This window comes from Chelon labrosus, assembly GCF_963514085.1.
Source record: "Chelon labrosus genome assembly, chromosome: 11".
In the NCBI taxonomy this organism is placed as follows: domain Eukaryota; kingdom Metazoa; phylum Chordata; class Actinopteri; order Mugiliformes; family Mugilidae; genus Chelon; species Chelon labrosus.
In genome coordinates, this window is record NC_140344.1 from 24,975,129 (window position 1) to 24,987,620 (window position 12,492).

The following is a 12,492-nucleotide window of genomic DNA, read 5'->3' on the forward strand; positions in this document are numbered from 1 at the left end:
TGCTTCCAGCATTATGTAACATTTATTTAGTTCACTTTCCTTTCCTTCCCTTAGTCATTTTTATTAGTTTCTATTTTTGTGAGAATTTGCTCAGCCATAGTTATATGTTATTATTTAATGGAGAATTCTGCATGTGGTCATTTTTAAGAAGGCATGTTCTGCTCCACAGCTAACCTCTTGGTGTACGTATGTTTTGTATATTGTTAAGAATGTATAACTGCTTTAAGCTCACACTGAGAACATTTTTCAGGTGGTGTTACGTCTCTCTTTTGTTTATGTGCGCGGAGATTTTTGATTGAAATGATCGCTGGCAATTAATTAGTAGTGTTTACATGTTTCACAATCTGCAGTTACTCAATCATACTGTCTGGACTGATATGCTACAGCTCAGGGGTCATTAACTACATTTGTGCAAGGGCCAGAAAGTTTCTTGGCAGACACTGTGAGGGCCAGATGCTCTTGTGAAAATAAAATAAAATAAATATTATTCATTCATTCATTTTCTGTAACCGCTCTTCCTCTGGATGGGGGCTGGAGCCTATCCAAGCAGTCATTGGGTGAGAGGTGGGGTACACCCTGGACAGGTCTCCAGTCTATCACAGGGCTAACACAGGGAGACAGACAACCATTCACACTCACATCTACGGCCAATGAACCTAACGAGCTTGTCTTTGGACGGTGGGAGGAAGCTGGAGTACCTAGAGAGAACCCATGCAGACACAGGGAGAACATGCAAACTCCACACAGAAAGGCCCCAGTCGGACGATGGATTCGAACCCAGAACCTTCTTGCTGTGACTCATTACCTGTACTGCAGCAAGCCACTAGGAGGGTGGGGGGATTGTGATATTTTAGGCTTGGGTGGCTTGTCCCCAGTAGTTTGACACCCCAAAGACATTGGCCATGTCTGTGCTCACCATGTTTGGATCAAACTACATCTGTGAAGCAGGGTTCTCAAAGATGAACTCTATAAAAACGCATGGGAGGAACCGACTGTTAAACCAGTTTTGGAGGACTGCGTGCACGTAAACCTGACTGCTGTCAAGCCTGATGTTAAAAAAAATTTGTGAAATGTAACTTCTCCCATTAACCAAACATAGTTGTTTCAGTCTTGTGATTTCCTTGGTTTTACCTTTTTGTATTTATTTGTTGGATTACAGACTAACATTTCTAATAACTGAGACCTGTTGATGGTTGTTATTGAGACGCTACAATTGTGCGCTATTGTGTGCAGGGGAAAAAAACCCAAGCAAGAACATTTGTGAAAAAACGACTATAGTCAAAATGAGGACGTGAAACAATAAAACCCCAAACAACAAGTTTATATCGTCATTTTTGATTGAAGGCAGGCCGTGGCACAAGCTAGTATTCAGAGGGCATTTGTTATATTTAATAAAAAAAAATAAAAAAAAAATAGGAACATACTTTTTCCTCCTCTCGAGGTTAATCCTGAATTCAGTAATATTCTGGAGGCCTGATGGAAAGCTCTGGCTGGCCAGATGTGGCCTGCAGGTTGCCTGTTGGCGTTCACTGTTATAGCTGATTTAAAAAGAAAAATGAAAAAAGAGAGAAAAGGCAGAGACTTCTTTGATGCATATTATTTTGCGTGTGTGCATGCGCCTTAATTTTGACTCAAATCCACTGTTTTTTAAGATATTCTTCTGGTGTAGTTTTAGGATTGAAACCTGGTTTAGGATTAAAATCTGGGTTTAATGGATTTGTGGTTATGCTTAGGCTTAAGGTGTAAAGGTTAATGTTAGTGACAAAGGAATACATGTCAATGGGTGTCCTCACAAGGACAGATGTGTCAAAATCCACAACTTTCTCAAAGATGTGAAAGATCGACAGCAAGTATTCCTACTTACCTTTAAATTTGATTAATTTGATTTGATAAAAGGATTAAATGGTCAGTTCATCCAACAGCTGTCGAGACAACTGACTCATGTTGATCTTTTTCTGGAAACTGTGCAATTTATGCCGAGCATTTGTTGACACATTTCTCAGCCTACATGAGAACTTGTGCAGCAGAAAATATCACTGCAATACGTCCAAAAGATATTTCTGTCTGGAAGCGACGGAGCGGATTGATGGACTCTGCCACCGCTAGGGGGAAGATAACCCTGAAGACGTGATCAGTGGCGCTGCATGTGACTGCTAAACTGATCTGTATGGAAAACTGATGGAGTACCCCTTTAATGAAATCACAATTACTCTGATTATGTTCATAATGCAGGCGGCATAACTTGGTTACAGAGGTCACACAACATCTTCATGTCGTCATTCAATTACTGCTTCAGTCCAAACAGAATCTCCTTATTAGAGCGAGTGTAAATGTTCTGCCTGTGTATTTATTCATCTACTCACTGGGTGGTTTCCGTCTCTGAATTTTTTTTATTATTTTTTGGGGGGAGCTATCGTTACATTCTCTCAAACCCTGACCCATTTCCTCCTCCACTCACCATCTTTCCCCTTCCTCCGCCCATCACTCCATCTTTTCCATTAACAGGATGTGACCTGGAGGTAAGTGCTAGTTGAATTGGTCCTCTTCTCTCTGCTCTGCGTTTTTAAATAGCTCTGCTTTTCGCTGGCCTCTGTCTTCTGAGCTCTTAGCCCCCCCCCCCCACATGTCGTCTCTCCCAGCATCCCTGCTCCTCCCTCCTCTCCATCAGACTATTTGTCGTAGCTATTCAGTGCAGACTAATGGCCCCATTTTATCTAAAAGATTTTTTATTTTTTTTTATTTATTTTCTGTGTGGATTTTGTATGTCTTACACGAGCTAGTGTCCTAATTGTACAGCCAGACGAGTGAGCTGGACTGGAATTGCCTGCAGATGCCAATGTGTTCGTCTGTGTCATCACTGTGATGGCTGTGTTTGACCTGTCTGGCTCGTTTCCTCTGCCTTCCACCCACTTTACACTGGGATAGATCCAGCCTGGCTGTGACCCTGGAAGAAAAAAACTAAACAAAAAGGGACAACAAACAACGATTAAAAAAAAGCGCACACAGTCGCTCTCCTTATACGCCTATCAGCCACAACATTATGACCACTGACAGGAGAAGTAAATAACATTGACCATCTTGTGACATTACAGTGTTCTGCTGGGAAGCTTTTAGACCTGGCATTCATTGGTGTGGATGTTACTTAGACAGGTAGCACCCACCTAGACCAGACCAGGCACCCCCACCCCATAGCAATGACACTCCTTGATGGCAGCAGCCATCCCCAGCAGGATGCAGCCTGACACAGACACACACACAAAAATGCTTTAGGAACAACTAAAAAAAACAAAAAAACATGAAGAACAGCACAAGGTGTTGACCTGGCCTCCAAATTCTCTAGATCCCAAACTGATCAAGTATCTGTGGGATGATCCACAGAGGCCCCCTCCCCTCAAAGGCCCCCCCACTAGCAACATTCTGTTTCCAGACACCACAGGACACCCTCAGAAGGCCCATGTCCATTCTCTGATGGGTCCCAACTGGTTTGTTCTCACTGTTCTAAGCACTGGTTCCCTATTTGTGCAATTTCATCTGTGGAAATCAGGTGTAATTATATCACTTATTGCTGTGTTGCACTAGTTCCTGGGCCAGATCCAGCCTTTGTGCAGAAAGAAGGCTATGTTTCTAGCACTGCCGTTAAAAGTTTGCAAGATTTATACAGAAGACACATCAGCTGACGAGGGAGGCAAAGAGCTGTAATATACTTTAGAGCAGAAAAAATTGGCAAAATCAGTGGATTGGTCATACTGGTGCAACAATGTGACAGCTTTACTGTTATAGCGAGTTGCAGCGGAGCTGCTTCTTTAAAGATGAAATGAATTTAGTCCATTTTCCATCTCCTTTGGCTCCTCTCTAAAGGGTCACAGTGTGTTTTTCCTCCTCTCGTCTCCCATTAATCCTCTCGCAGCTTTTTAGATTCAAACTTCTGCTTCACAAATTCAAGTTTGTAGGACTTTCCTTAAGCCCTTTGTTGGTGAAATATTGAATAATTTGATATCAACAGACCCCAAACGGCTGAAACTAAACGAGCATTGAAAGTGTTTTTTTTTTTTTTTTTTTTTTGTATATTGCGTTTTAGATTTGCAGTTTGAGTTGAGCTATGGGTCTTGCACCCCTATTAGTCCACAGAGAGCAGACCACACTGAGCCAAGTAAAAAAATAAATAAAAATGCTTCATTATCCTCCCAAAATGTTAACATTAAGATTTGTAAGTTGTTGTTTTTTTTCCAGTAAAGATACAAAACTCTGACTCCCATGCAAATAAATTGTATCGCAGCGGATGAAGACTGAGACAATGGCTAGAAACAACAAAAGTAGGTTCTTTCACACTGATGTTTAATTATGATTCAGGGACTAATTGAGACAATATTGCATTTAACCATAATAATAGTCCTGTTCAAATTTAAAGTTGTGCTTGCAAACAGTTTTGTGATTGGTCAAATTTTTGCAGGAATCTGCAGGAGCACCAGCAGCAAGTTCGGGTAGTGGCATTTAACGCCGTTCTAATGTTCCAGTTTTCTGTAAATGAACAACATGTTCAGTTTGAGCGTTTAGGCTACATGTAGAAAACAACATATTTTAATGCACAGTGTATGCTGAGAAGGGTCGGCACTGCTGCTGGCAAATTAAATACAGAATCTACTCTGGAGGCATACAACAACCTGTTCACCGGACGGTTTTTCTCACAATTGCAAACAGATCGCTGCAGGTAGAGAGCGGGCTGAGACTACCCTCTAGCTTGTCTCAGGTCAGTTGATTTGTTTCCTGGACGGAGTGCAATTGCCGTGTTCTCTCAAGCCCAAGTAAACCGACCTGGGGATGCGGTGCGATGCCCTCCCGCTTTCAGAGCAAACTAGTTATGAAAGCACCTTAAATAAAGATGTAGACTGCAATCTGAGCCCAAAAAGCTACTAAGCTTTTCTGAAACTGTGTTTAATGGTGGGTAACCACTCTTACTTTCCACTTTAACTAGCATGAAGTTGTAAGTAGCATAAAAGCCGAAAGGTGCTTGCCTCAGACTCACTGAACATCCGTGAACCAGAATATTCCTGGTTTGAGTTTGCCTCTAAACTTTGTTCCCGCTCCTTCTTTTTGCAGTGAATAAAAAAAAACAAAAGTTGTCTGCCTTGCTCTTGGTGCAGCTGTATTTTGTGTGATCTGGCATTTCCACTTTCATTATTTATTTGCACAACAGAAACCAAACTAAACTTTGCAGCCTTAGTAATACAAAATAATAAATGAATCAATTGCAGCAAGAAAGGCAAGTCTCTTTAAACCAACCAATGCTGCCTTCAAGGAGTAGGGTCACGTATTATCATAAATCAGTTATTTGTTGCAGCTGCGTGCTACCAAGTAAAACCAGATCCAAACGGTATATAGCTCCTAATAAAATGAGCTGTATGGGTTGTATGGAGTTTTTTGTTTGTTTGTTTTCTTAGAGGTGGTGCATATTCAGTAATTCTTCAGTTGTATTCAGCACCTGACATGTATCCTGAACTGCAGGTGGACTAAGTTGTTGCATATATAGGTTGCAATGACCCTTCCCAGCGCGCTCTCTCTCTCTCTCCCCCCCCCCCCCTCATCTCCCATCTCTCCGTTAATGCTTCTATGAAGAGAATGGGCCGGCCAGGCTCCCCTCTCTGCATATATTTAAAGTAATTGGGGGCGTGAGAAGCAAACTCAAGTTTTCATCTTCACAATCCAATCAGTTGCATTAAACACACAGACATACACACACACACTGCTGGGAGTGTTAATTAGTGTGCAGAGCCACTCTGCAGATATCTTTGCCTTCAAGGTAAAGATATCTGCAGTGGAATAGTTAAAGATGGAATATTATTGTACTTAATTTATGTGTGTATACTATTAGAAACATGTTGCCGTTAAGTGGAATAAATGTTTCTATGTAAAAAAAAAAAAAAAAAAAAAAAAAAAGAGATGGAAGGGTAATACATTCTCCTATTGGCAGAAGTTCATGTCACTTTTTTTTTTTTTTTTAGTTAGCCAATTAGAAAAGAGTCTAAACAAGCTGTGAATGCAACGCTGGCACATTAACATTAACAACTCAGTAAACACTAGCTAATAAAAAGATAAACACCCATCCATTCAACATACTGTTATGATGAATTTTTGTCCGATATTCACCTTCGTTTAGCTTTATTCCGGTCTCCACCAACACCTGAAATAAGTATCATTACTTTGTAAAGATAATACATAGTTATCACAGAAAATAAAGTAAAACACAGACTGTCTTAAATGCAGTGCTGGGGGGATGCCCCAAGTGGTACAATGCTGCCTTCGAGTACATCTCGTGAGCTCATGCTTACGATGTGGGAAGTCGTGTACACAAAATGCTCGGCGCTCTAGTGGTAACATCAGCTGTAAATTATTAGGACACCGGTGCTAGGCAACGGTTGACGTCTGGAAGCCACCGAGGCTTCAGCAAGCTCACGACCTTGTAAGTTATTGTTGGAAGTAAAGTGAAAAGGCTTGTTGGGAACATTAACATTTTATAAATTACACAGAAAAACTCTGACACAACTAAATTGCAATATACAGGCATAACATTATGACCACCTTCCTAATATTGTGTAGGTCTCCCTTGTGCCTCCAAAACAGTTGTGACTCATCAGAGAATAGACATAGGCCTTCTGAGGGTGTCCTGTGGTGTCTGGCAACAGGATGTTGTTAGTGGGGAGTCGCCTCTGTGGATCATCCCACAGATACCTGATCAGTTAGGGATCTAGTGAATTTGGAGGCCAGGTCAACACCTTGTGCTGTTCTTCGTGTTTTGCTGAGTTGTTCCTATAGTGTTTTTGTGTGTGTGTGTCTGTGTCAGGCTGCATCCTGCTGGGGATGGCTGCTGCCATCAAGGAGTGTCATTGCTATGGGGTGGGGGTGCCTGGTCTGGTCTAGGTGGGTGCTACATGTCTAAGTAACATCCACATGAATGAATGCCAGGTCCAAAAGTTTCCCAGCAGAACACTGAATTGTCACAAGATGTTACTTACTTCACCTGTCAGTGGTCATAATGTTATGGCTGATCAGTGTATTCACATACCATAATAGGAGGATGTTCCTATGAACCATTTTTTAATGATCACAGTAAGTGTGACTTTATTTGAAGGTAGCAACAGTAAGGAGATCACATGCATATTAATGATGAATCAGGTGCATTAATGCACATTTGCTTCCTCGACTATGACAAGTTAAAATGTCTAAAAAAGGTTTATATTCCAAAACATAAAAACCAAAGGCAAGTCTCTTGGAAAGCTACAGTCAAGCTTTTTTGTCATAGCTGCTGCATCCACAATTTTTGCTTCTCTGACTTTATTTCAAAAACCTGTTGAACAGCACTGAATAATTTACTAATGAATTCTGCGTCGCATCGCTGATAGAAAAACATCGCTCTTTAATTTGCTTTTCAGAATATGACTGCTTTTGTCCTTGATGGCTACATAATGCAGGAAGGACACACTGTGGTCAAGGGCAGAATGAAACCGCTTTCAACATAAAATGCAGGAAAATAAATCAAAGAATCACGGTGCTCTCATCTGTATGTCGACGCCGTCACATGAAAGCCTTGGTTATCATGTTTCTAAGATGTTTCCCATGTCTTCTTTTTTTTTTTCTCTCACTCTCTCTCTCCTAGACACACACACACACACATCCACACAAGTGTAGTATGCCGGTGTTATTACAGTAGAAGATTGGCCTTTTCCTTCTTCCTGAGAGATCAAGCATCGATCTCCAGAGTCAACACAACACCTCACGCTCCTCTGATATTTGCACAAAGATGCAAACAAACATTAAAACAGGGACACAGACACGCAATCAAAAAATGAAAGTAAGGAAACCCGCCGCCGTCCTCTCCACACACGCTGATATGACACCGTGACCTGGCGAGATTTTCGTTTTGGATAAACAGAGATGCAAAACAGTCTTGTGTCCCGCTCACCTTGTTAGAGATGAAGACCCTCTTTCTTTTGGGGACACGTTCACACTCGACTGAGGAAAAAAAAGAAAAGAAAATGAGCATCCACTACTCGCCGTTGGCCGCAGTGCCGTGTTTTTCTTCGGGGGGTGCGCTGCCTACCAAATGTTCTCCAACATGTCTGGCTTCCTCTGGTGAGCACAACAGTGTTTTCACTGACTGCCCACTTTACACCTCCCATTCAAATCTATTTAAATCGCTCTTTTCAGCAGCTTATGGCAAAGGAGCCGATCTATTTTTGTTCGAGCCGTTTTCTCGGCGCCAGCCCACTTCACACGCCTTCTAGGACTAGTAGAAATCTTTCATCGTTTTTAATTTTCAGAACAGTTGATCAGAATGAACAAAAGCTTTTAGTGTGTGTAAAAACCTCCGTGCTTTGCTTGTTTAGTGGACAGTCAGTCAGTCAATCAGTTAACCAGTTCACCAGTCAGTGAGTCAAAGGTCTCAATATTTTCCACAGACACAGGTAGCCATCTTCTCGCATTTGAAATCAGGAAACAATTCCTCCACCGTGATCGCTCTTTATCAAAGCCGCACCTGCCTTACAGCTATATATATCCTGGTGTTTCTCACCTCTCCCACATTTTTTTTTCTTTCAATTTACCACCCTTACTCCCCGCTCTCACTCTCGCCTCACAAGTCCCATCTCTTCTCTGCCTTCCAACTGTCATGCTAACAGACGCTATAACCCTCTCACCTTTAATCATTGTGTTTCATCCTTTACGGCGGTGTATTTTTAATGCGCCCCCCCCCCCCCAACACACACACACACGTTACTCTCCGAAAACCGGCCTTGAGCTGTGAAATGTGTGAGAAAGTGAAAAGAGGAACATACAGAGCAAAAATCTACAAGGTTCATTAATATCTAAACTACCATTTGAAAAGATATCGGTCTCAAACGGTTCAAGATTCTTAACATGATTTTGTTTCTAGATTTGCACAAACAATATGAAACGGTGGCCTCACAGCAAGAAGGTTACAGGTTCGAATCCACGGGCCTTTGACTTGTGTGTGGAGTTTGCATGTTCTCCCTGTGTCTATGTGGGTTCTCTACGAGTACTCCAGCTTCCGCCCACCATCCAAAGACATGCTTGTTAGGTTGGGTTCCAGAAGATGAATATGACTGAAGAATAATAAAACAAATTTTCTATGGAGAGGTTTTCTGTAACTGCTTGTCCTCTGGAGGGTCATGGGGGGACTGGTGCCTATCCCAGCTGTCATCGGGTGAGAGGCACGGTACAACCTGGACAGGTCTCCAGTCTATCGCAGGGCTAACGCAGAGAGACAGACAACCATTCACACTCACACCTATGCCCAATTTAGAATCATCAATGAACCTAATGAGCATGTCTTTGGACACGCTGAAGTGTAGTGTTTCATTATTGTGCTTTTAGCAAAACTATCCTCACAAGAAAAATTACTTCCTCATGGGCGCTCGTTGTTACTCTGTTGTTTCCTGCAGTCAGCACAATTGTCTTTTGGACGTAACCAGTTGTTCTTTGACCTTTACCAGGTAGTTTATCTTTTAAATAAATAAACTAAGACAACTGCATTTTTAACCAAACATGTGATTTATTACTTTTGTTTTCTTAAACCTCAAGCAGTTTCTGTGTGTAAACAGTCATCCTGTTTAAAGTTGAGTTTAAGTAGATTGTGCTCTTTTTGTTCATTTCTCATAGCTTGGTATTTTGTTCTTTAGTCTGGAGGACTTGGTTTTGGTGTGCTATATTAATCAAACCCTGAAACTTATTAGACCCACCTGGGTATAATAACGCTGTGTCCTCGTGTAACACTTTAAACTGTAATGATTTAACAGGTATTTGTATAGAAACTCTCTCTTAAAGGGTATAAAGTTGATTCTTGTGACTGTCAAAGAGCCACCAGATTTCTGTGTCTGTGTGCAGCTGTTAATGCTTATGGTGGGTTAGCTCTGCTACCATCTACTTTTCATGCTAGACCCTGCAGACATTTCTCTGTTGCTGGAAAGGTTGAGACCTGCTCGCTTGTTAATTAATTCTTCTTTGGATTTATTTATTTATCGAGTTGGTTAACAGCTTCAAGGTTCAACAGTATCAAAGGCTCCCCCTACTAATGAATAGTGAAGGTAAAAGTAATGTGAAATTATGGAGCAAAATTATAAGAGGAAACTCTAGAATGATCTGGAATACTCTGTCTGAGAGGGTGGACTTTCAGTGTGACCTTGGATGCTTTGTGTTCCCACAGCCCAGGCCGTGTTGAGTGTGCTATCAAATGTGGGCCTGCTCCGACCTGGTATAAACATGCGTCGTGAGAATAGACAGTATAAAGATGGAAGTGGAACTGCTCCTCAAAAGTGAAGCTAAAGCAAGTAGAGCTCCCCCTGGTGGCTGGCAGCAGTGTAGGTCATAAGCTCCACCCCCTCCATGTTAGTGGATGGAATTTGGGTCAAACTAAAACACAAAAATCCGCATCAAATATTTTTAATTTTTTCAAGGATGGTTTCTGTCATTTTAAGAATGAGAATAAGAAAAACCTTTATTAGTCCCGCAATGGGGAAATTGCAGAAAATGCAGAATAAAAAATAACAAGAGCATAAAAAATAACAAAAGCAGGTAGGTAGTTAATATAATCTTGATGTATGTTCAAGTGTCAGTTTTTGGCTTAGTTTCATTTTAGTTAATTATTCGACGCTACAGAAACAGGATGTGCTATAGAAACAGGACGTACTGGCAACTACCAGTCGCCATTATGTACGTTAAGGTACGTTAAAAGAAATTCTCACCTTGACTCCAGTCCCTCACTGGTAGTCGCCTACCAGTCGGCATTATGTCATGCCAACCACTCTGTAAAGTGGTCCTGTGTTGTAAACAAGTACAGTGTATAATCCAACATTTTCTTGTAAATGGCGGAGATAGAGCAGAGTGTAGTATAAATTAAACGGCAAGTCGAGTGAGTCTGGTGGAAGTTTGGTCGGGTCATCAATATCGTGGCTCCACTCTCGGACCATACTGCGCAGACTGTGGCTCCAAACTCGCAAGATGGCGCCGCCCGTATCCCCGGGAAAAGAGCGTCAGTTTGGCCAGTGCAAGGAAGCGGGGATGCATTGTCCATATTTATATACAGTCTATGCTTTACATCAGTGCTTACAGCTGACACGTATGTATGAACAGGGCAGCCATACTCACAAATGTGTCCCCTGTACACACTCAAGTCTTAACGTGTGTTTTATTTTTAGTTTTGTCATTAAAAATCTTGAAAGCACATGGAGGTAGATCACTGTTGGGTAGGGAGAACAAGTGAGCATAAAAACCAGGATGAACAGCTATGAGCTGACGAGTTTGGGGATACATGAGTGAGAGAGAGAGAGAGAGAGAGAGAGAGAAAAAGCTGCAGAGGTGAGAGGGAGGACAGCCGGGAAAAAGAGAATAAGAGAGAGAGAGAAGTGATGACAGGTTATTTTTCACCTTTCCTCTCCTGACGGCTGATGTTATTTCCCATTCTCCTCGGACACACGGCAGATCCAATCTAAGACTTCTCTGGACGGCCCTTCTGAAGCCCCATAACCAAATGAAAACCTTTATTACATACACCTTACACAGACTGCAGCCCCACACACACACGCACAAAGCAAAACATAGAGGCCATATGCTGAATAAGCCTACACTCGGAAGGAAAGCAGAAATATCACAGGCACATTGTTGCATGCACACACAATTACATACACAATCTAAGCGTCAGGCACCGTACAGCACGCGTCAGGACCCGTGCAGAATTCTCTTTCTAATTATGTACGAATGCATTTTCCCACCTCTCTGTTCTGGTCTTTGTATGTGGATGGCCTTCGCAGTGTACCAGGTCTGAATGGGCATGTATGTGCTGGTTGAGTGTATTAATTGTAAAAGCCAAGTGGGGACCACATCAGGTGAAGGTTTAATTCTTTGGCTGTTACTTTACAGAGGTTTATTACTGTTCATGGGCCTCAGCGCGTACACTGGAGACATACAACACAGTACTAGAGAGCCAGGTGCATCAGGCCGTAAAAATAAAAGCCCCACAGAAGATCTCTACTCTGAATTATTATTCTACCTTGTCTGGTTTTTATTCATTCTCTCATAGCTCTCTGTAGCCTTCATCGCCCTCTGCATCCTCTTCAACGGTGGAAACACTGCATTTGCGAAGCCAGGTTTAAACCTGATTGAGATTTAGCAAGTGGGTCTTCTTGCAGAATAAAAGACAAAAAGAGAGTGGAGCGACTCAACATAGATGGACGCTAAGAAAGAGATAAAGACAAAGAGGGTGATGACAGCTAATCAGATAGGTGTGAGGGACCGGAGTCAAGGTGAGAATTTCTCTTAACGTACCACGATCAGGTTATTTCAGTCTGTTAATGTGTCAGAAAGAGGGGTCGTACCCTGGGAACTGTGGGAAATTGAGTTTTGTTGTATGCCCTGGGCATATGAGTGTGAATGAGAGAAAAAGGTCAAAATCAGACTTCTTCAAATGACATTTCTCTGAAACTG